Here is a 24747-nt window from a genome sequence, read left to right as displayed (position 1 = left end):
AATTTCCAAAATGATATTAATTATATTACTTAATAATAGAGGGAAAGTTGACTCGGGTTCGGAAAATAAATAATAGAGTAGGAGTTGGTATGAGTCGGGCTAGTGTTGGATTAATGGAGACGGGTTAAATGAGAATGGGCCTTAGGTCCATGGGATTTTAGGGATATAAATATCCCCTAAACCCAAAAATATCTTCATTTCCTTACTTTCTACACACACACTCCAAAAACACACACACCATCTACACCGCCGCCGGGCCGAGGAGAGGAACGGGCAGATCCGAGAGAGAGAGAGAGAGAGAGAGCGATTAGTTGTGTTAACAAGTTAAACGAGATCCAAACAAGCTCAAAAAGGTATGATTCTTGATCTTTGAAGTTTAAAGATCCAAGCTTTTTAGTGTATAAACGACCGAAAATGGTCGGGAAGCGTAGTGGGTGATATTGAACCATAGCAAGGGTGTTAAAATCGCTCAAAATGCTGGACAGAAACCGAACAGCGGCTGATCTGGGCAACTTCGCCTTCAAAGCGATGAACTTCGCCTGCAACCTAAGTTCGCCTGATGAACTTCGCCTGCAAGCTAAGTTCGCCTGATGGCAACTTCGCTGTAAAGTTAAGTTCGCCTAACTGGTAACCTCGCCTGAGGCCAAGTTCGCCTGATGACAACTTCGCCTGAAGCCAAGTTCGCCTGATGGCAACTTCGCTGTAAAGCTAAGTTCGCCTAGCTGGTAACTTCGCCTAAAGCTAAGTTCGCCTAAGGTTAACTTCGCCTAGAGCTAAGTTCGCCCGAGAGTTAACTTCGCCTAAAGTCAAGTTCAATTAGAAAATAAATTAAAAATCTAATGAAAAATGTGTTAAGACAGTTAATGGAAATAAAATTTTTCCAAGCTGACCTGGCAGCTCGACCCCAGCCAGGGGCTCTGCCCCTTGGACCCTGCTAGGGGCTGCCGCCCCTAGACCCCGCTGCCAGGGGCGCTGCCCCCGGACCCCCGTTCGTTGTGGGTAGTAGTTAAGACTGGAAAAATGATATGAGTAGTGATAGTTGTTTGATACGTATACTTGTTATACAGTCAGCCGTGCACAACTGAAGAAAGGGATTACGATTAACGGTGAACGTAACCGTGTTCAGGTGAGTTTCTAGCCCCATTCCTTGTTATGTTTTCGGGGCTGTATGCATACTCGATGTGTTGTTAATACATTTATCCTAAGTGATAAGTGTATGTCATATGTGATATGTGTGATAGATATGAATGATTGTTTGTCGGTACACGAACGATCTTCGGATATTGCGCGTACTGTCAGGTTAAAAATAAAGGTACGAATATTATATATCGAAGATGTATGAATATTTCAAATGAATACTTGTCGGGGCGTGAACGATCTTCGGATATTGCACGTAACGACAAGGGGTATGGTTGTTAGATGAATGAGGTAAAGAATGCCTAGAGTGTTCTTCTGTTATAATGTAAGTATGTGTATATAGGTACACGAATGGCATGTGAGTTCTACGTTCGACATAGTAAGTTAGGATGGCAAATACCTCTAGCTTCTGTCGGACATAGACTCGGCTGGTGATGGCGTAGTTAAGGACTGCGAGCCTTATACGTGAAGTAGATGATATATGTAACGTAGATAAGGACTGCGAACCTTATACGTAATGTAGATAGGCGTCAGCATAGGAAAGGACTGTGAACCTTATACGTGCTGATTTTGTAGCATAGGGGAGGACTGCGAACCTCGTACGTGCTATGAATTAGGTTGCAACATAGGGAAGGACTGCGAACCTTGTACGTGTTGTGGATGTATTTCAGCATAGGAAAGGACTGTGAACCTTATACGTGCTGATTTTGTAGCATAGGGGAGGACTGCGAACCTCGTACGTGCTATGAATTAGGTTGCAACATAGGGAAGGACTGCGAACCTTGTACGTGTTGTGGATGTACTATGGTATAGGGAAGGACCGCGATCCTTGTACGTACCATAAATGGTGAACATAGGTAAGGACTGCGAACCTTGTACGTGTTCACGACCTTGAGTACAGGTATAGACGGTGAACTATGAACGTACTCTCGGTAGACTGAGGTTAGTGATTGTAGATATGTATGTATGTATGGTAGCAAGTATGTATGTAGAACAGAAGGGTAACTAGTGAAGTATGGATATGTATCTACGGATATGTATGTATGTGTATGTATTGTATGGCGTTCGATTAACTAGAACTCACTCAGCGTAGCTGACTTTTAGTATGCACGCAGGTGAGCTGATTATAGAGTTAGCATGAGGATGACACACGGCATGGATTGAACGGTTGGCATCTGAAGAAAGAAGTAAAGATGTTTTAAATATAAAGTTTTGTGTTATGGTATCAAAGAAAAGATTTAATGTTTTGTAACAAATGATTGATGTTTTATATTCCGCGAAAAGTTTTAATAAACTCTGATTTGAAGAACTGTGTTTATGAGTAAATCCGACGCTAAAGTAGGGTCACCGGGAGAGGGGCCTTACACTCAGCGACGGTAGATTTGTTGGTTTTAATCTGCATAGGTAGAGAAGTAGAGACTGTATCTAATCCAGCAATGAAGTTATATGAGCAAATTCAGTGAGTTTGTTTGTTTTTTTTGTTGAATGCATGTGGTTTGTGGTATATATAGAAACTAATTAATATTTATAACTTTAAATTCATTTTGAACATGTCGACAGTGGAGTATCGAGCCATTCTTAAATATCGTTTAATGATCCCTATATTCTCAGTTGATGAGTCATGCCCTGTATGTCGTAAGGCGTGTTTAGATAATTTTGGTGAACATGCGGTTTATTGCAAAGAACTCCCAGGGCTTAAATATAGACATGATCTGGTTAGGGATGTCCTTTGTGATGTGTTAAAATGGGCGGGAATCTCGGCAAGAAAAGAGGCTCCTGTGAAATTCTTGTCAGATCCGCGTGAAGGAAGGTCTACTCTCCGACCAGCGGACATTCTTGTGTTTGGATGGGCTGGGGGGAAGCATGCTTGTGTGGACCTTACTGGGGTGTCCCCTCTTGTCGGGCTTAGGGACACTGGGTTTGTTGCTAGGCAGGTCGTGCTAAAGGCAGAAGCAGGCAAAATTGCTAAGCATGAGAAGGCGTGTGCGGAGAATCAACACGCCTTTATTCCTTTTGCTTTTGATACATTTGGGTCTCTTGCTCCCGATGCTGCTACGTTTCTAAAAAGAGTTCAGCGGGTCGTGCACAGTAACTCAACGACGCCAAAGAACGATAATTTTATTTTCAGTAGGATCGGTTTTGCCATTCAAAAGAGGGTGACGGTGCAGCTTGTTGCACGCTTGCATGCCTCTTTATTGTAATTGGATCCTTTTATTTTAAATTAAAATGTTTGAACATGGTGATTGAGGTTTTGTAGAACTGAAGTTATCCAATGTGCTACCCTACAACTGTTTAAATGTTTCATGATCAAATATATGAAAAAGAAAAAAAAAAGATGTAACATGTACACTAGGGTTGCTTTAAAATGATGTTTATCAATATCTAATGATGTTTATTGTTTACGTAATATATGAATTGAAAATTTTGATGTAAAAGCATTTAGAACTTTTATTATTACAAATCTGATTACAAAATATAGAATTCTTGGAAATTGACACATCAGATTTTAGTTAGGTGACAACTGAAGAGTATACACTATACAATGACAACGGGAGAATATACACAGAATTTGTGCTTTCTCATTAATGATATTCTGCTTAACTGTATTTGTAAAATCAGTCCAAACTTGCTAGATATATGCATTAAGCGAGTCGTGTTCACTCTCATAATTTTTACACGAACCTAAAATGGGTAAGATGTATCCCAACCCGAACTTATACACGATATATATGGGTATTCACAAATTGACTTAAATACGAATCTATTAACCTACTTTTTGTGCACATATTTTCTTGAATTAATCTCTTTAAGTAATTTTAAGATATAATTAATATTTAGTGTGTTCCGCTGGTTATTTAAAATTAACGTTAACAAAATTATAAAAATAATGTATCAATCCGTAGTATGTCTGAGTTAAGTTTAACATGGTTTGTTTGGCTAGACGTGTTACAATTCAAAACCAAACCGAATCCGTTTAAAAAAAATTATACTCGTCTTGTTAGGTTCGAATCTTTTGAGATATTCATGCCAAGTCATAACTCATAACTATTACCTACCCAACTGGAAACAAGATGCAGTGTAAAGAAGATGTCATAATTTCCATTAACTTTTATTTTAAAAGTTAATATTGGTTGCAATAATTATAAAATACTCTTTGAATTTCTCAAAATAGCCACATTACCCATCAGCATATATATAAAGTAGCATATTAATTATAATATTTTTTTAATCAGTGATATTCTTTGTTTAGGCTACTGTGCTCTTTAAATTTGAAGAGTCTCATTACCTCACTATGGTCAAACTATTGTTTTAACTGGACTTATGTTGGCTTTAGAGTTTGGCTTGTGCATTCCCCCGGGAAACCATACCATCGGCTGTCACTTGACAGTCATTATTGCGCCACAAAAGCATAACTCTCTTGCGTAACACACTTTGGGACGAAAACCGGTTTGGACTCGGGATTCGAACTAACAATTTTGCACAAGACTTAGCTCAAATCTTTTATTGCCAAAATCCATTAAAAGTGACACAATTAGATATTTAACTTAGGTCTCTATCGAAGAACTCAAACCTTCTATCACTAGACCACGATACACTTGCACTTTTAAAGAGTGTTGTTGTGATTATTTAAATTTAATACTTAATTTTCCATAAAAATGTATACTCAGTATCACGTCACACGTCATGTATCACGTGTTTATAAATAAATGTAATTATATATGAGCTCACTTGTACGATGTTCTAACCAAGAGAGGACTAATAAATAGTGATATATCGGATAAATATCGAATGAATATATAACTCGACAAACAGAAATAATTAAATGAAAATAAAATTTTGTGAGATTGAGTGGGGCTAAAGTGCTACTAAACAACATCTTTAAAAGCACTTTCCGTGTGCAACTTGTTTTGTCCTAATTTTGTTTCCATCTTTCCACTAAATCCGATATACTCGTTTCTTGCACTAACATTATATGTTATAAAATATTCATATTCTCTAAGTTTTGTCTAATTATAAGATTGAGAAATACGAGAAAAGAAAAAACCTGAGAAAAAACGAAAACTGGTTTTTCGAGTGTGAAACCATATACAAGATATCGTATCAATATTTTGGGTTTGGTATCAATAATACCACTGCAAATGAAAACACGAAAATAATGAAACAAAAGGATATTGTCATACTGATATTGAAAACATTATAACGAATACCAATAACCGTGTTCATCTGGTATTGGTTTGATTAAAAAATGCCAGTCTCTAAGCCTTGCAAATTGAGAGGGTTGGACGAGTTGTTGTGACCGACCAAAACAAGTTTGGTTAATAAGGGTTTTAAGCAAAAAGAGTTCGTGTCAAAACAAGCTTTTTTTTGTTTTAAAAGTTTCAATTTTTTCAAACAAAACGGGTCAAAATGTAGCTTGTTTAAAATAAGTCATTTTAGAAAAAGTACTAATAATAGACTCATCAAGATACTTTTTTGTTGGCCGGTTCCGGTGGTGAAGGCAGTTTCCTTGGGCTATCTATTGGATCCCCGACTGGACATGCCGAGAAGATTAAATGGAAGTTAGTCAAGGAGTTATGTGGTGATGGTGAAGTTAGAAAAAAAACATGCTAAATGATAAAAATGACCAATAAGTTATTTGAAAAGACAAATATATTCATGGTTACTTGTTTTGTTTTGTAATAATAAAATTCCAAAAGAGGCCTACGGATTCTTATTTCATTTTAGGCCTTCTAAAGGGTTTGGTCGGCACTGTGGTGAACTCATAATTCGATGGTATCACTATTTTTCGAATGTGGCCCAATTTTAAGGGACGAATAAAGACATATATAGTATCATAGCACAGAGAGAAGTGTAGGAAGATCGAACCAACGTCACTGTACACACTTAACCTAGCAAGTTAAAAGCGGACACACCAACCGTTAAGAATCCAAGAATCGATGTTGCTAAGTTTCTCTTAGTGCCGCACTTCCTGCATAACCAACCCCACTAATCCACCCCGGGTTTTTTATGTTTATGCATTTAATTTAAATAAATATAGAAAGGTAGTTTTATTATTATTATTTAACTAAATAATTTCTTGAAATGATAAATTTTATTATTAAGATAATTAAAATAAACATAATTTACCTTAATATACGGGATTAAAAACTAAAAGTGGTGTGAACTTTAGTTGTCTGCCCACTTGACTCACTAGTCAAGCCCTTAAGCCGAGCTTTATCAATGGGCCCACATCATGACATCTAGCTGGAAAAAGGTGCAAAGTGAACGACACATCTAGCCGGCTCGGTCCAAAAGGGTTAGCCGAGTTAGTCAACCTCTTTTTAGTCCCACGTAAACTTGAAACTTCCAAGAACATGCATTTTGCACAAAAAGAAAAATAAAAATAACATATCCATTCATTTTCACATTCTGTTAGTTAATTCTTATGATGATAAATGATTATAAATCGAATAAACTAAGGATCAAATATTCGAATGAATTTCATTAAAGATCGAATCCACAAATTTTAGGGTGCGCACGTACATGATTATAATATCATCGATATTTATATTTTCACCAAGTTCACTGAAAACCCAAGTCACATTATTTTCAACGATATATAAAACTTAAACATGAGTTAATAATTAATTATTCTCAAGCTTAACTTACAATAATAGCTAATGTAATAAAAGTGGTGATTCAATTGAAGGATTATTGTTAAAGATGTCAGGAAGAACAACACGGTCGCTGGAGTTAATCGACGGTAGGCCTAAATTTTTTAATGTTTTGAATTCAACATATTCTCGTAAAATTTGAGCATCGGCCAGTGATTCACCGAAAATTTGTGGCCTTATTTACGCCTAAAGATTTCACTTTGCATGTTTCTAGGCCGTCGATGTAAAAATTAGCAAAGCTCGCATTCGTTTCTCCATGCGTGTGGCCGGTAAATTGTAAATGTTTATCACTTAAAAACCAAAAGCTAATTTTATTTTTTGATTTGTGTTCATTTTGATGAAATTTCTTAAGTAGTGATTGCCTTTAGTAAAACAATGTTAAAATTCACTTACTACTGCATACTTATCTTTCTTCTTGTCATGTCCTAACTTTATTAAATCTTATTGTTTTAAACAGTACAAAAAGATCCAATAAAGAACAAAAGTACCAAGTAGACAAATACAATGGTTGCCTTATCATTTTTCTAATAATCATCTAATCCTATAAAGTGTAATTCTTTTTTATTCTCACAATAAAAAGGGTTAACTAAAATGTTTTTAAAATACTCACTTATTCTCTATATATACACACTCTCTCCAAAAGCTTAAACATGTGAAACAAGTCACACCACCAAGAAGCAAACTTGCATATACAGCAATGTGTAGAACACACACACAAACCACCTTCTCCATTCCCACCACCACTACAACCCAAGAGAAATCCACCGAACACCCGCCACCACCGCCACATATCGAGCTAACAATCGACTCAACAACCACCCCTAAAGCCGTCGCCCACGACGACACCCTCCTAACAATCAAATCCACTATCTTTCCACTCATTTCAAGGTTCCATGCAGGCTACTTTCGTATAACTCTTTCCCTATGCTGGCAAACCCTACTTTGGAAAACCCTAGTCGAGCCGCCCCAAAACGCCCATGCATACCGGAAAATGTTAACGATCCCCTACGCCGCATTCATCCTCATATGGTCTTTATCTTTGTTCATACTAGTATCACTTTCCATATTATACATCTTAAGATGTATATTATTATTCAACATGGTCAAAGATGAATACCTAAACCATATCAACGTAAATTACCTTTTTGCCCCTTGGATATCATGGCTTCTATTGCTTAAGTCATCCCCATTGTCATTTTTATCTCCAACAACCGTTTATTATCATGCACTTTGGTTACTATTTGTTGTTCCCATATTAATTCTTGATGTGAAAATATACGGACAATGGTTTACGAAAGGGAAAAGGTTTCTATCAACGGCTGCGAATCCAGCAAGCCAACTCTCGGTTATCGGAAACTTCGTAGGAGCACGGGCAGCCGCGCAAATGGGATGGAGAGAGTGTGCAATAATAATGTTTACATTAGGACTTGTGCATTATGTGGTACTATTTGTTACACTCTATCAAAGACTAACGGGAACCAGTTGCATGCCTGTGATGCTTCGGCCGGTTATGTTCTTGTTCATTGCTGCCCCGTGCATGGCTAGCTTAACTTGGGGCTCGATTTCGGGGACGTTTGATTGTTCGTCGAAGATGTTGTTTTATCTTTCGGTGTTTTTGTTTTTGTCTTTGGTTTCGAGGCCGAATTTGTTCAAGAAATCAATGAAGAAGTTTAATGTGGTGTGGTGGGCGTATTCGTATCCGTTGACAGTATTGGCATTGGGTTCGATAGAATATGCACAAGAGATGAAGACTACAATGGCTCATTTGGTTATGCTTATTTTCTTGGGACTGTCGGTATTGGTTTCGTTTGTTATAATGGTTTGTAACGCCCTCAACACGAATACCGATCTTGCTGCTAGAGATGGTGATTAGTGAACCTTCGAAGGAATAGCTAGTAATCTAGGCGCTTAAGCTTCAAAGTTGTAATTATTATATTCTTAATTTTTTTAACGCGAGAATATGTTATAAAAAAAAACTTATTGGACCCATGAATATTATGCTAATCAATGATAACAGTTAAATCACAATTATTTAAAACAGAATGGCTTATTAGTTCGTAATCTACGTAGAAGCACATGTAGATTGTTCAACTGAGAAAAAAAACAGAGCATATGACTAACCTACAACGTGAGAATAAGTATATGTGTAATGTGTTTTGGAAAAGAACGCACTATTAGAAAAGTTCGATGCATATACGTTCCAACCTTATCTTCACATGATAAAGGAATATATATACTCTTATATGGGGCATGAAGTGTGGTAAATGTCCATGATGACACCCCGGATTACACAAGTAACTGGCAAAGAGCGGAAGTGCATCCGTCGTGTATCATATATGAGCAAAAATCGAAAACAAAAAAGAAATACCTTCAAGAGAAACAGAATTTTATAGAACAAGAACCAATACACCATGGCCCCTTCAAAGGAAATATTCTAGCAATTTTACTATATAAGATTAAGAAATTAAGTGACAGTGAAGAATATTGAATGTTACAACTTACAACTAAGAAACGTGCATGAGTTGGTAACAATCGGCGATTTTCTTATTATGAAAAGGTTACAAAGATTCTCAAATTCAAAGGGTGAGGGTTATGTCTTTTATTCCATTGATCATATATATGGATCTCTCCTTGCTTCATGGGTCAGGGTGGGTCAAACCAAAACCCGAATAGTTGGGCTAGGTTAGTCATTAATTATTTGTGCATATATATCCCTCTAATACATCAACGAAGTACCAGTATACAAGAAAATGTGCTACTTTATATGAGATAATATGTGATTACTAGAGCCAAATTAGTTAGCAGTTGGCAAGCCAAATCATATCAAGTGTTCATATGAGTGAGCTATATCAAGAACCACGAGTTTCCCACTTTACCTATATGAAAAATCATGTTACAAAGAAATAAAAATAACTATGGGTCTATGGTGTCGGGAAAGGCAATCATACAAAGATATTGGGCTAAGGTAATCAATTGTTTGTCAGGGTCCAAACTTAAGCCCAACTTCCTGTATCAAACTTGAAAGTTGAAGCATACGCAAAGATGGTAAGTTATTATTATTTTTTGCGACATAAATTTTCATCGTGTATTTACAAATTATAATGTTGTTAAAGCATCATTTATTTAAAAAAAAGTTATTTTATTTTACAAGTATACCTTTTAATATATAGAATTGGCACACTAGCTAGTAGCTAGTTGTGATTGAGAACAAAGGCCTAGAATTATGGCTAATGTGTGGTCGATATATGTATATTTTTTTAACGGGAAACCTTAGATTAGGTGAGTTTACAAGTTTATGTTAGTAAGAAATCTTAGATTATCATAGAAATTGACTCTACATTTTTATCTTGTTTTAGATCATAAGTTAAATAAGGTTGAGCCGACCTTGATTAATTGGTATACTTATCGAAGTTATACGTTTATATGGATTAGTATGCCATATATTATTCATGTAACTTTCTTTAACATCCAACATCATACCAAGTATAGGGGTTTTTTTCCTTCTCAATACACCTTTACATGATATACATATATTTATGTAACTTTGTAACTAATGTTATATTTTCAGAATTTTAGAAAATTACTTCATTCAAAGACATGCATATATTTCCTTTTTTATATTGTCCCCGCTGTGTAGCTCGGTTGGTTAAGGGGGCATAAGACTTGGAACAATAACCAAAAGGTTGTGGGTTTGAAACCGATCCTAAGCGTCAATCGTCTTGCCGCTGAGTGAGACTGATTTACTTCTCATGTGATGGGCCTGGGACAGTCTGTGCGTGGGCCGGTTTGCATATCCAGAACAACACGTTTTGGAACAATATTTCCTTTTTATTAAGAAAAAAAATAATCCAACCAACACTTTAGAGAAAAAACTGAGAAAGAATATTAAAAGGAAAGAAGCATAAAAATATCATCATCATCATCATCGTACTCAGTATATCCCACCAATAGCAAAGCTATGGTAGGGTCTGAGGAGGGTAAGATGTAGACAGCCTTACCTCTACCCCATAGGGATAGAGAGGCTGCTTCCGGTGAGACCCCCGGCTCGATAGTAGTTTTGCATCAAGCCTTGGACATAAGGCACATAAAACTCAATCATCGGCTGATCGGTGCATGTACCCTTGTCTTTCGGCTATCAACGCCACCACATGATGCCTGATTAACCTTCCGCTATTTTTAACGTTATTTTCACGAGTTTAGTAAAATAACGTCAAAATTAGTGCAATTTCACTTTTGCCCACCCGAGGGTTCACACATATATACATTATATGCGCGCACCGCAAGTAGGGCTTAAAGAAGCATAAAAATATCTGTCTATTAATAAGGAAACTATTATAAAACGAATTTAATACCACACTCTTATCATAAAAACCTCAATTGCTGTTGGCAGCATTAACATTCTCACTATTATTATTCCCAGTAGAGCCACCACCACTGCCACCACCCATTATCGATGATATCGCGGACACTAGGGCGGCAGTAAAGTTTGGATCGGTCGTGAGAGCTGTTACCGTGTCAGCCAAGGCTGCATGTGGAGACCCTTGAGCCTCAATGTTTTGAGACATTTGAAGCCCTGAGAATTTAGAATATTGATCATTTAAAGGCAGCCGAAAATCGGGTACTTGTAGCATACTAGAGCTCCTTTGAAATTGTAACGGGTTCGGGGTTCGAGTGAGGTCTAGTGTGACTGTTGGAAATGGGGCAGATGCTGAAATGCTAGTCATGCTAGATGAGCATGGAAGAAGAGCTGTTCTAGCTAAATAATCGGAGCTTTGCGTGGAACCGGAGAGTAGCATCCTGGCTGCGGAAGAGGTGGTGGAGGCCATCGCCATGGCGGCTGATGGAAGAGGGTGGTTGTGATTGCCTTCGTAGGTGGTGGTCAATATTGTTTTGTCTTCAGCACATCTTTGCACCTATTTAAAACATGTAACACATATAATATATCAATGAACATTTTAATTTTTTTTAAAGACAGAGTAATCATTGTTTTAATTTAAAGAAAATTACTTGTTTCCTAACGGGGCAACCGGCAGCCATGGTGCACCGGTAATATGCGCGTGGACATGGGTTTCCTTTCGCCATTTTTTGACCGTATTTTCGCCATTGACATCCGTCTGAGATCTGAATAAGAATACAAATAAGTAATTGCTCAATGAGTTATCATATAGAGAAATGAAATAAAAATAAGCTAGTAAATTTGAAATGTGACTACTTTGGGTATTGCATTGTAATTTTTATACGAATAAGTTGTATTTTTAACTTTATTTTAGATTTTCTTATACCTTTAATTATGTTTTGTTTTTTCATCTCACAATTAATTTAGTTTTTCTTTAGATTTTCATATTTGTTTGATTAACTTTTGTTTATATTTCTATATAAATTTCATAGAAAACTAAGTTAAGTATTAACGGAATTTTCAAATTATGTGAGAAAAATCCATTATTTTTTATACCACGTGGTTTCAAACAAAATATATATTGAGAACTATATAGAAATAATTAAATAAGACGAATCTATGCATTTAGATATTTCTAAAAGTCAGATCCTCTAAATTATTTTGTAAAAAGAAAAATCAGATTAGAAAAATTAAAATTAAAAACAAAATGGTTTGTAGAAAATTAATTATAATTTCTAAAAAAATAAAAACAATCAAAATTTGTGATGGTCACAGTGGTCAAAATTAGCGATCAAAACAAATTCGTTAGCTAATTTTGCAATGGAAATTCTTATCAAAAAATCGGCCGTAACATTTAGTTGCGTCGCAACTTTGTTGCATAATCATTTGTAACCATCGTTTACTATTGTTGAAAGCGATTGCCAAATGATCGCAAACAGGACAGTATACGTTCATAGTATATATCAAAGTGCGTGTAAACAAAGATTTTAAATATAAATACCACGGAAGCTTCTGATCGAGCTCGAACAGAAACCCTAGCTCTCCGAATGGTTGCTTCATTAGATTGATCTACGTCTTCGTCATCTCGATTATCACCTTTCAAAGAATTCAACCTATGAACCCGATCATATCCCTCTTGGCTCACTTCGGCACACTCCTTTTCTACCGATCGCGTATATTCATTGTGGCTTATTCCATTTGACCGATACTTCTCATCATTTTCAGTGGTCATTTGAGCCGCTAATCCCAGATCCATCAACGACCTTGGTGCCCGCATACAACCATCTTCTTTTCGAGCCTTTTCTTCTTGTTTTTGTTGCATCATAGTCGCGACATGCATCTCGAGTATGTTGTAATCAATTATCACTTTATTCAACACCTCTTTCAGCCTTTGGTTCTCACTACTCATTCTCTCAAATTCAGCTTTAGCATTAGCTAACTAAACATCAAATTATTCAAATCCAGTTAATCCATTGTTAGATAATATGAACAAATTATAATCATAGCATTATGAACGTAGAACTATAACATTTTTTTGAACGGCAAATTTCATACTTTCTGAGACTTGAAAGTTGAACCCAGATCTATCTATCTATCTGTATATATATATAGGGGAAAGTTAACGTACAGATGAAATTAACGTGCTTAACATGATAATCAAGTAGAAGAATTATATATATATAAGTAGAATAATTATATAATTACACTACTTGTATATATAATTACTCTGCTTGATTCTCACGTTTAGTACGATAATTTCATTTGTATATGATCCAGACTTCATATATATAATTATAAGTCTATAAATACCTCGGATTTAGCTCGTTTATCGTCAGAATTATGAGACACGCCATCGTCAATCGCGGAGTGATCACTGCTTGTGTTTCCAGTGAGAAGATGCAAACCTGTCTGAAAGTCAACGATCGGATTCAACAAAGTAGTCAAGAACAAAAAGGTTAAGATAATATTAATATTCAATATTATTATATATAATATCATCTACTTACATTGATATTAAAATCCAAATCTATAGTAGACTCCTTATGAAAATGATAATTGTCAGACTTTGACACATGATCATGTTCCTTAATATTATCGGTGAAAAAATCTACTTCTTTAATCACTCTATCATTACTGTCGGTTTGATGGGTTGGTGAAGATGAAGATGACCAGTTATGTCCGGTGAACATCATGGATACCGGTAAAGATGGAGGGTAGAAGTGATGCGATCTGAATGAAAGAAGAGTCCAGTAAATGAGGTGGTCATTTATGAAGAAAATAAGGAGTGGACTCAGGCTATAAACAAGGGAAATTGAGACTGAAGACTATGCATGTGTTTTCTTTTTTTCTTTTTTCTTTTTTGTTTTTTAATAAGATTCAGAACTCGTGGTATTAGTATTACTATTTTCTTTTGTTTTCGTTTTATTTCGCAATGCACACGTAAGAAACAGGTTGTACTACTACTAGTACTATTAAATTAAATAAATATAATATATGAGATAGTTTTGAAAATTTTCAACGTACTATTAAAAATATAGTTGAAACCTAATAATTATTTTATATATTTGAAGTATTTTCTAAAATAATTTTATTGAATTTAAAATACATCTTTAGGTATGAAAATACACGAGTCAAATTAGGTATTATTATTTTTATCTACGTTTTAGGTTCTTATTTGTTTTTTTATATTGTTTGGTCATCAAATGTGTACGTATAACTTTCACTTGAAGATGAAAATATGTATTTGTGCACAGAAAAGGAAATTTCGTGTGAAGAGACTAGAGAGATCAGTGTAAGAGAAAATTATTGGGATGCTTAGATATATAATCGATATATATCACACATAAATTTGTAATTTGAAACTCTTACTAAGCAGTCAATTTATTAATCGATATAGAGGATATATATAAGAGCTAAGAAAACACATACTTTTAAATAAGAAATCTCTACGATTGTCTCACACATGTATATTAATTAATATGACGTGGGTAATTTCAGACTGTATTCATAAATCGATGAATGAAATAACCTAAATTGATAAATTGGTTTAATTTCCTAGTTATAATATGATTAATTATTATGGTAATGTTTCTGGTCATCAGGTCAAGGGTTATATTATAAATATAAGCTTTGGTTTGAGACTTTAGATGTTTGATCAACAAAGAATAATTACAAGTTTTTTAGTCGGTTTTATCTTTCAATAATAAAGTGTTTATCGATATTTTACCTTGAGATAATGCTACGACCCATTTTAAGAATATTGATCATTTAAAAGCTTGTTGATCATTCCTCTTATACATTGAGCGAGCAGCTCTCTTTATTGAGACTACGGTCCTCTAGCCACCCACCGAATCACTGATGCTCTTTTATATGACTATAGTGGGATCATTAAAATGTGGATTAATATCATTGAAAATTGCGTTGTGAAATTTCGGCAAAAGATTCATAATCGAAATTGAAGACCATATTTTTTTAAGATTCATTATTATTCTTGCTTTTTTTTATTTATGTTTGAAGGTCAGTTAAGCTTCCATTTCCGCTTTGATTTCATATTTTATTAAATTAAAGGTTTTAACATGTTTTTTTACCGTTTTTTTTTGTTTCACATAGGAAATATTTTTATCCTTTTTTTTATGTTGACGTTGAGTGGCGACGTGAATTTTATATTTTATTCTTGAATTTAAAATAATTAACGTTTTTTAATTTTTTTTAATTATAACTACATATATTGCAAATTCCAACCCCCCACATCTTATCCTCCATTTCTTTCTTGACGCACACAAAAATCGGTGAGAGTCGATTTGAAGATTTGGTGACCCAATTTGAGAAAAATATGTATAAGTGACCTAATTGAAACACTTTTGAAAGTTGGTTGTTTCCAGGGTCGATCTTATGGTCTCTACACATTGCAAGACAACCTTTAGTCGTCAGCATTAATTCAGTATATTAATTACTATCTTACAATAGAGATTTCTAATTATAATGGACATTAATGTATATTTAGAAATAGGCTTACAGGGTGTATGAGACTATGAGTTAGACATCTAAGAGGGGAAAAAAGAATGAGTGCAAATAAAAGTTAAAATCGTATCTTGTAGTTATGATAAAAATCATTAAAAATAAATTATGACTAATACATTTACTACCGCTTAAAATATCATAATTCCAGACAACTTTTCTTACATAGACGTCACGAAATATTGGTACAATGCTAAGAAAAAATATCTAGGAAAATGATAATATTAAATGACGACCATGAACATGCAAATTTTCCATTTAAAAACAAAAGAATGTTACGCTTTCTATCTGACTTTAGGGATATTGTGTTGACAAAAGTCTACTTGATGGGAAGGATCAAAAGTGGATGCAAATTAAAATCTGGTTATATTTAAAGCTAATTTATTGACGAGCCGAGCTTAACTAATTTTAGTTTAGGCTCAGGCGCAGAAGTTAAACGAGTATAACTTTGTTTGACTCGGTTTTCTCTTAACAAGCTGAATATTGTGATTATGCAGCTTGGCTCGTAAGAGTTCGATCAAGTTCTCTCTTTAAAACTAATTAAAAAATTTTAATATTTATATATTATAATTTAGGTAAAAGTTAATATTAGAGTGGTCTCTCTGGTGGGCTCACGGACAATATTGTGAGGGCTTATGGGCTTATAACTTATAAACATTAAAATCTATATTTAACTTAAACGAGCTCATCTGGTGATGGAGCTTACCTTGGCCCAATCATGGTTTGCTTATAAACCGAGCTAGCCTGGCTCGCATATAAGCGAGCTGATTTAAAACGAGCCACAAGACTTTTTATCATTCATGATCACTGTATAAGAATTATATAACATATGCGTATAGACAATAATTTAAGATAAATATAAATCTATTTTAAGTGTGATAACAAAGACTACATATACCTAATTCTCGTTGACTGTTTCACTATAAACCTACAATGTGTGTGCATGCGTGTGTATGGAAGTTAAGAATAATGTCGCAAAGGTCACAAATGTAGGCCTATAGATTTTGACTTTTGGAAAAATTCGACTTAATAAATTTCTTAATTTAGGTTCAATCAAATCAAATTCTCAAATGTTTCTTCTATACATAACGTATTAAGCACGGATAAGTGAATGGTACTGGTATCAAGTTTTTAAAAAAATCAAGATCGGGTAATTCAGAAACAGTACCGGTACCAACTTTTTGGGAAATTCGGGATCGGGAAATTCAAAACCGGTACCTGTATAGTACCGAGCTCATCCCAAGTATAGGGTATAATTTATTTTTTTATTAGGTAATTTGTTATGTTAATAATAATACATAGCGGTCTTTCTCGTGTTTGAAACTTTTGCCAACATAAATTTCTAGGAGAACTAAGAGAGAATGGTAGTACGTTTCTTACCTTGTCTATATATATGAATGTGAATATATAATGCATGGACTTTGTCATGTTGTGTGATACGTGTGTGGATTTTATTATGATTTAAGAAAATAATATATTAGAATACGCATATACGATAGCGAGCTATTAGAGTTTGAACAACCAGAAGAAGTTTGAAGAATAAAACAATGTATTTGATAGGTTTCACTTGCTCGTCAAACGAATTTTCTTACTTGTAACTTTTAATCATTTTTCAGTTCTCTTAAAAAATTAAAATTATTAAATACAGTTAAAATATTAAAGCTATCAGCATAATGAGAACCCATCTATCAAAATTTCTAGCCATAGACGGTCATCACTCATCACTCGAAAGCCATCAAATCTAGAAACCTTAAAAAGTAGGTACTCAGTGAATGACACCTTTGGCGCTCTCGGCCCTGACGCGGTTCAGTTCCTTAAGCGGGTTCAGCAGGTGGTCAGCAGTAACTCCGTCCGTGCTAAAGGGAACGTTGTGTTTAGTAGGGTATGATTTGCTATTCAGAAGGGGGTAGCGGCGCAGCTTGTTGCCCGTCTATCTGCCGTTAGTCTGTAATTGTCCCGACATATGACAAATAATAAACTAAACCTTTCATTTAAAAAAAATAAAAAAAATATAGGTACTCGATACCATTTGCACTTCCCTAACTAGGACCATGAGCCCTCCATTTTAGCCTTAACTCTAGTTTCGAGCATTTCCAAGCCCCAAGCCCCCGTGGTCATACTGTTTGATGTCCCTCAGCACATATTAGAATCCCGCCTATATTTGGTGTTACTCCTTAGGAAACAATGTGCATCAAACGAGTCAATTTATTATAGCTCAAACTCAACTCATATCGACCTTTATTTCTAAGCCATGAGTTCGGCGTATTCAATACTTATTAATTAGTTTATATGATGTATATTTGGGTTTTGATCAAATAAATATATATATATATATATATGGTTCTTATACTGTGAAGCGTACGATGCAAATGTAAAACAACACGCAATGTCATTTATTGTAATATTGGTAATTACGCTACAATAATCTTTGAACAAATGTAAAACTACAGTGTGATTTCTGTTACGCTAGTTCAATATGTTTTATCATAATTACCAAAATTGCCACCGTGTTTTTTTCTCATAATTTCTTACGCTTTGTACGGTTCTTTCACTTTGTACGTTAACACATCCCTATACACATTTTATTACTACTAGTAAATGTGTCCGCGCGTTGCGGCGGGGACACAATGAGAATTCATTCGGTATGAGTTGGGTTTGTAGCAGAAAAACGACGGAAAATTTTTTATTGGTTAGCGCAAGAGATCTTAGTGAAGGTTGAGTAAAAACAATGGTAATGAGACAAAGAGGTTATCTTTAAGGTGAACCCAAGAAAATTTAAAAGCCGGTACTTGTTTATGTTAACTTTTCAACCATCTCACGATATATTGTATAGTATTCCTGTTAGTATTCTTATTTGTTTACTATCTTTGTTTTATTTTTAATAAAAAGTTTATAACATTAGTGTGGTCTATATATGTCACAATCCTTGCATAGCACAATTAAATAAGTTTTTACCACTGATACTATAAATATTAAAAACTAATTATAATGAAAGAAACAAGCATTCGCATATCATATTATTCCAAAACTTTGTACCATCTTGATTACCCAAATGGTTTCCATTGTACCGAAAAAGTCCAGCTTGGTTAAAAAAAAGTCAACCATCGGAGGCTGTTTCAAAAATATATATATTATAACGATCTGTTTTGTTACTTTTTCGTAAACCAACACATTTCAACTAACTATATTGGCGAGAACATGTTTTGACCCCAAGTAAAGTTGATACATTTTGAAAATGGTCTATTTTGCCTGACTTAGTAGCTTTAAGGCAAGATATTATTTCCATTAATACCTGAAATAAAATTTAAAAACAGTCCATTAAAATGATTTATAACTATATTTATAAAGCAACACATGTTAATAGAAAGACATGTAATTTATCGAGAAACCACCACAGCAAGCACAAAGTTCTACCTGCAAACACTCCAATTGTTGTCTCATTTTTAACATTTCACCTGGCATTGGCTGATTCGCATGCTTAATGTCAAAGTTTTCTTGGCATTTAAATCAACGGGACTAACGCAAGAATGATTCTAAATATAAAACATAAATGTAACTTTAAATACAATATTTATATCCTTCATCTCTAAATATGCTTGTAAATAACATAACTAAAATTTATTACCTACGGAGGCGGCATGTTCGTGCTTCCTCGTTTAACTTTAATTGAACAAACGATTAAGAGCAGGTCGGCACAATACTCGGATTTCCAAATCTAGTCATAATAACAAAAAACTAATACATTAATTGTTATAATGACTGTAAAGAATACTCCAACGTACTACTTTGACGTTTAAAGTCAAGCACACTAACAATAAAATAAAACAACCATTGTCCTACATTGACTTTTAAAGTCAAACACACTAACTACAAAATACAATGACCACTGCACTACTTAGTCAGACTCAAGAAACACAAAATAAAACAACCAAATGGCTTTTGAATGCCTCTTCATTCATTTATGTTTGTTAGTTTACATTTGTTTAAGTTCGTTTGTTTACCTTCACTAATGTATTCATTTATAACTTTATGGCCTGTTACAAATTAGTACAGTTTTAAGTTTTAGTAACTTTTTAGGCCCATCACATTCTTCCTTGCATTAACTTTACCGGGTTTTAGCTTAGTTACCTTTGCGAACCGTTCATTTATATTGTTAACAAAATAAACATAAATGAACTGTTTCATCTTACCAGGAAGAGCCCAAATCTCCATTGCTGGTAGATTCATGTGCCATAAATGGACCCTGTCACCCCATCACTCTTTCCCTTCAGAATTATTGTATTGTATATCTATATTTATTAAAATCATAACTAATAGTTTAATAATCAAAAAGTTAATAATAACAAACCTTAAATGATCGTTCACAAAGGTCGAATGTGTAGTTGTTCTAAGGTTTTGCTCTTTGGACACGTAGAGGCTTTTCTGCTATTGATAGATCCTTTAGAATTTGAAGAACAATGAGATTGATCCGATGAACTATCGTAAGTTCGTAACACGAAGATGATTCTAACAGCTTAACTCCAGTAAGAAGAAACCGACTGTGATATTGCGTGTTTGTTCGCTCCATGTATTGAGATGTCACGCAATTTGCTGGGAATTGCTTGGTCTTCTTTACATAATAAAATCGCTGTATTTTCCTGTTTCAATCATATGATCTTTATCAGTTTAAATCGTTATCGGACATCTGTTCAATTGTCTGAATAATTAATGGTGATAGACGTTTATGAGGGCAAATAAACCGAGGAGTGCTGCTTAGAAGCTATTCAAGCCCACGCCGACCCTTGTCGAGCCTGAGCCGAGCCTCAAACAAAGCTTGTTTAGTTTTCAAGTCGAGCCTAGGCTAGCCTCAAATAGCTCGTTTAGCTTTCGAGCCTGAACCCTTTCATGGAAAGTTTGTTTAGGCTTGTCTATATATATATATATATATGAGTATTATATTTTCTTTTAAGTTCTTAAAATACAGCCAAAAAATATCAAAAACGAAAAAAAAAGGCATATATAAACATCAGCAAAATGCTAATAAAAATGCAAACACATTGATACATAAATGCTAACAAGCTCATTAACTGCAAAAACATCAACCGAGGTGACCAAAGCTTGTTTAACTTACAAAAGATCACATTCAGCTCGTTTATCATTGAGGTATTTGTATCATAATTTATATAAAATAATTATTACTGCGTAAATATATACCACTCGAGCTTAATAAGTGAATGTCGGGCTCATTATTAAACTGGCTCACTTTTAGGCTTGGTCTCGTTTAAGCAAGCCAAACTCAAGTAGCTCACGAGCAGTTTGACACGTTTACAAGCTTAAAGATTACTTTTTTGGTAATCATCTAATAAGACCTAATCGCTAAGCTGTTTTGATACACCGCTGCAGAAGGTTGAGAACATAGATTAGTTGCAAACTCACCCATTTTCTTATATTACACAAAAATTAGGGCAAAAATCAACAATGAACTAATCAAGTAAAGTTAGACAACAAAACCTTCAACATTGTTGGATCAATTATGAAATCCAAATTCAGAGAAACTAAGTTATCCAAATTCAGAGATAAAAGAAGCCAATTAGATAATAATACCCACACTTATCACATATCCGAAGTGGCATGTTAACCTTTGTAAGTATGATTTTGTTGATAGTGGCCCTCTTCATATCAATCTGGAATAAAAAACACAGCCTAGTAAAGTTAATTAATTACCAAAATAAAACTGAACATTGGTATAAGGACATTGCATAGGATCACAAACCTGGACTGATTGGAGGATGATACGATCGCCTGAGGTTGAGGATGTCGGCCGGCAAGTAGTTTTGATTATAATCAAATATGAACCATCGACTTAAGAATCCAGTGAGTGAGAGAGAAAGAGAGAACAGCGTTTGAGTTGTCAGGGGATGAATGATTTCAATTGAAACCGATCAAATAATAAAAGGATATTAAGATACAATTGAAGGAACAATTAAAACAATGGAAGAAGCAATTAAAGTTCGTCGGAGGTTAATCTGTAACCGACTGATTGAATGGATGAAGGTGCCGGCGGGTGAGAGAACCATTAGACCACCGGTAGTGGTGGCTTTGCCCGTAGCGTTGTGAAGCAAAACGCGGGGTACACCCGCCATACTGCGTTATTTTGATTTCCATTTCGCGTGCGTTGTATACAAAACGCTGAGAATGACACATTAATCAAAATTTGACCTTTTTTTTGTACTGTTGGATAATTAAAAAAAAAATTATTTCTTATATATTAAACCATTTCATTCTCAATCAAACTTTATTAAATTTATAAAAATTCTCTTTCAAATCTATAAAAATTCCTTTACACCAAATTCACTATATATGGATCCTCCATCTATATATAAACAGTTTTTCGGGCCCGACCAACAAGCCGAGGACGTGGAGGAGGAACAGGCGGTTACGAGTGCGATTATGCTCGCGACACAGTATATGAGTTCCGTTACGGGTGCGATTAGCTCTCCACCCCCCGTTTCAACAAGAGCATATATCGAACGAGATCGTGCCGAAGCCAACAACCGGTTGATGGCGGATTACTTCTGCGACACGCCGAGATACAAGAACCCGAAGACCTTTAGGCGGCGTTTCGGATGTCTAAAAATTTATTTATGCGCATCAAAACGAGGGTAACAATGAAGACGATGATGAAGACAACGACGACGATGATGAAGACGATGAAAACGACGACGAGGACGACGACGAAGAGGGCGAAGACGACGACGACGACAACAAAGACGAATAGTTTTTTTTTATTTTCTTGTAATATTTATTTAATAAAATATTATTGTTATTTGATTATTCTTATTAAAAATTTAAAAAAAAACAAAAACTATAAAAGTGACTGGGCGCCACGTGACGCATAACCCTGGATGTGAAGAGTTATGACTACAACCTGTTTTTGTATAAAACCATAACTCTGACTGGACACCACGTGACGCATAACCCCTGAATATGAAACTTTATTACTACACATGGTCTTAATATTCCGGCGTGTCTCATGTGAGAGAATATTGAGGATGTGAAAGGGTGATATAGATTATTATTATTATTATTATTATTATTATTATTTATCACGTAATAAGCTCGGTTCTATTTCAAATATTCAATTACATTGAAGTTTTGAACCATATTTTACTTCTGGAAGATGCGGCCCATTGTAAAAGAAAAAACTACGGCCCAATTTATAAAAAAATAATTTATTTTTGTTGACTAGCGTGAATGGAGGACTACTTTTCTTTGTATTTGGACTTCTTTTTAATCGTTTCTTTGACTTCATTTAATTAGTCAACGTGAACGACACATTATTTTAAGTTTTTAACCACCGCCGTATGACTGAGCTCCGGGATGCTTTTCTCGCCGGAACCTCTCCTGCGACTCCTTCAAAATTGTATCAAAAACCCCACACAAATCAAACAAATCCATTCAATCTTAATCACACACGGCAACCTCTCTACACCCAACCCATCTTCTGTCCAATGGACAACCACCTTATTCTACAACACCCTTATTAGGGCTTACCTTAATATCCATCTTCCTCACAAAACCTTAATACTTTTCACCCACATGCTTTCTCACAATATCCCACCAAATTCACACACTTTAACTTCAATTGCCAAAGCTGCTGCTTCTAGTTATAACATTAAATCTTGCTTAACCGATAAACCCCTTTACGGTCAAGCTCTGAAACGTGGTGTATTAGCTGACCCGTTTGTACAAACTTCGTTTATTCATTTGTATGCGGAAAGTGGAAATGTTTGTTATGCACGTAAGGTGTTCGATGAAATGCGTGAACCGTGTATTGTGTCGTGTAACGCTATGCTTGATGGGTTTTGTAAAAATGGTGATATGGATTCGGGTTTTGTGTTTTTTAATTCGATGTCGATGAAAGACGTGTATTCGTGGACTGGTGTTATTAACGGGTATGTCAAGGAAGCGAGTTATCATGTCGCGATTAACGTTTTTCGACAGATGATTATTCAGCCGCGTTTTGGTGATTGTGTTGTGAGACCGAATGAAGCGACATTTGTCAGCGTTCTTTCTGCATGTGCGAATATTACTGGAGTTGTAGGGTTGTCATATGGAAATCAGATACATTGTTACATTACAAGAAACGAGGACCGAATCAGTGCTTTCGTGGGGACGGCTTTGATTAACTTATACGGGAAAGCAGATGGTTTGGAATATGGAACGAAAGTGTTTGAAAACTTGGTGAACAAGGAAGTGTGTACATGGAATGCGATAATCGGTTCTCTCGCTTCAAATGGTAAAGAGAAAGAGGCTTTAAACATGTTTGATAATATGAAGGTTGAAGGTCGGGTCCCAAACGAGGTTACTTTTGTTGCAATTCTCACGGCTTGTGCTCGTGCAGGGCTTGTGAAATCAGGTTTACAAATATTCAACTCAATGTTGCCTCGGTTCGGTGTGGTTCCACAAATGGAGCATTACGGGTGTGTGGTTGATTTGTTGGGTCGAGCGGGGTTTTTAGAAGAAGCGAAAGAGTTCATGAGAAGGATGCCGTTTGAGCCGGATGCTTCGGTTTTGGGGGCTCTTTTGGGTGCTTGTAAACTTCATGGGGCTGTTGATATAGGTAGTGAGGTGGCAAAACGGTTGTATAGATTGGAGCCACAGCAATGTGGGCAGTATATTCTTTTGTCGAGTATGTATGCTGACGTGGATAAATGGGAGCATGCTACATCTTTGAGAAATGTTATGGTTGATGGTGGTTATCAAAAGCCTCCAGCTTATAGTACGGTCAATGTGTTATAATAATAATAAAGGAAATGAAGAATTAGTTTGTAGCAATTGTCACTTGCTTATTGTCTTAACATTGTGCTGTTGGTCCATTTAGATTTTAGACAACAGCTTCCTTCCTTCACGGGGTCTAGTCCAGCTAGTTCATATCACAGCCCAGCCCACTACAGCTACAAGCCCAACCTGTTTACTAATAAAATATCGAGTCTTTATTTAATGATATTGATTGAATTGAGTTAATAAACCTTTCAACAAATCTAAACTAAGAACACGTGT

The 24747-nt window shown here is 35.2% G+C and overlaps 3 pseudogenes across 1 annotated transcript; 2 read left to right on the top strand and 1 right to left on the bottom strand.

Annotated features, from left to right (window-relative positions):
- The first annotated feature begins 7488 nt into the window (after positions 1-7488).
- Positions 7489-8780, top strand: LOC143585476 (S-type anion channel SLAH1 pseudogene; annotated as a pseudogene).
- A 2377-nt stretch (positions 8781-11157) lies between these two features.
- On the bottom strand, positions 11158-14171 carry LOC143585468 (WRKY transcription factor 6-like; annotated as a pseudogene). The gene is made up of 5 exons (XR_013144550.1): positions 13695-14171; positions 13498-13596; positions 12689-13126; positions 11799-11912; positions 11158-11704 (listed from the first exon to the last, which is right to left on the bottom strand). The product of XR_013144550.1 is annotated as a WRKY transcription factor 6-like (transcript).
- An 8730-nt stretch (positions 14172-22901) lies between these two features.
- LOC143585457 (putative pentatricopeptide repeat-containing protein At1g10330 pseudogene) lies at positions 22902-24486 on the top strand (annotated as a pseudogene).
- The last annotated feature ends 261 nt before the right edge of the window (positions 24487-24747 follow it).

Source organism: Bidens hawaiensis, unplaced genomic scaffold, assembly GCF_021521415.1.
Source record: "Bidens hawaiensis isolate Kalapana, Puna unplaced genomic scaffold, B.hawaiensis_p1.1 tig00001575_1, whole genome shotgun sequence".
NCBI classification, from domain to species: domain Eukaryota; kingdom Viridiplantae; phylum Streptophyta; class Magnoliopsida; order Asterales; family Asteraceae; genus Bidens; species Bidens hawaiensis.
This window is presented reverse-complemented; position numbering and strand designations above follow the sequence as displayed.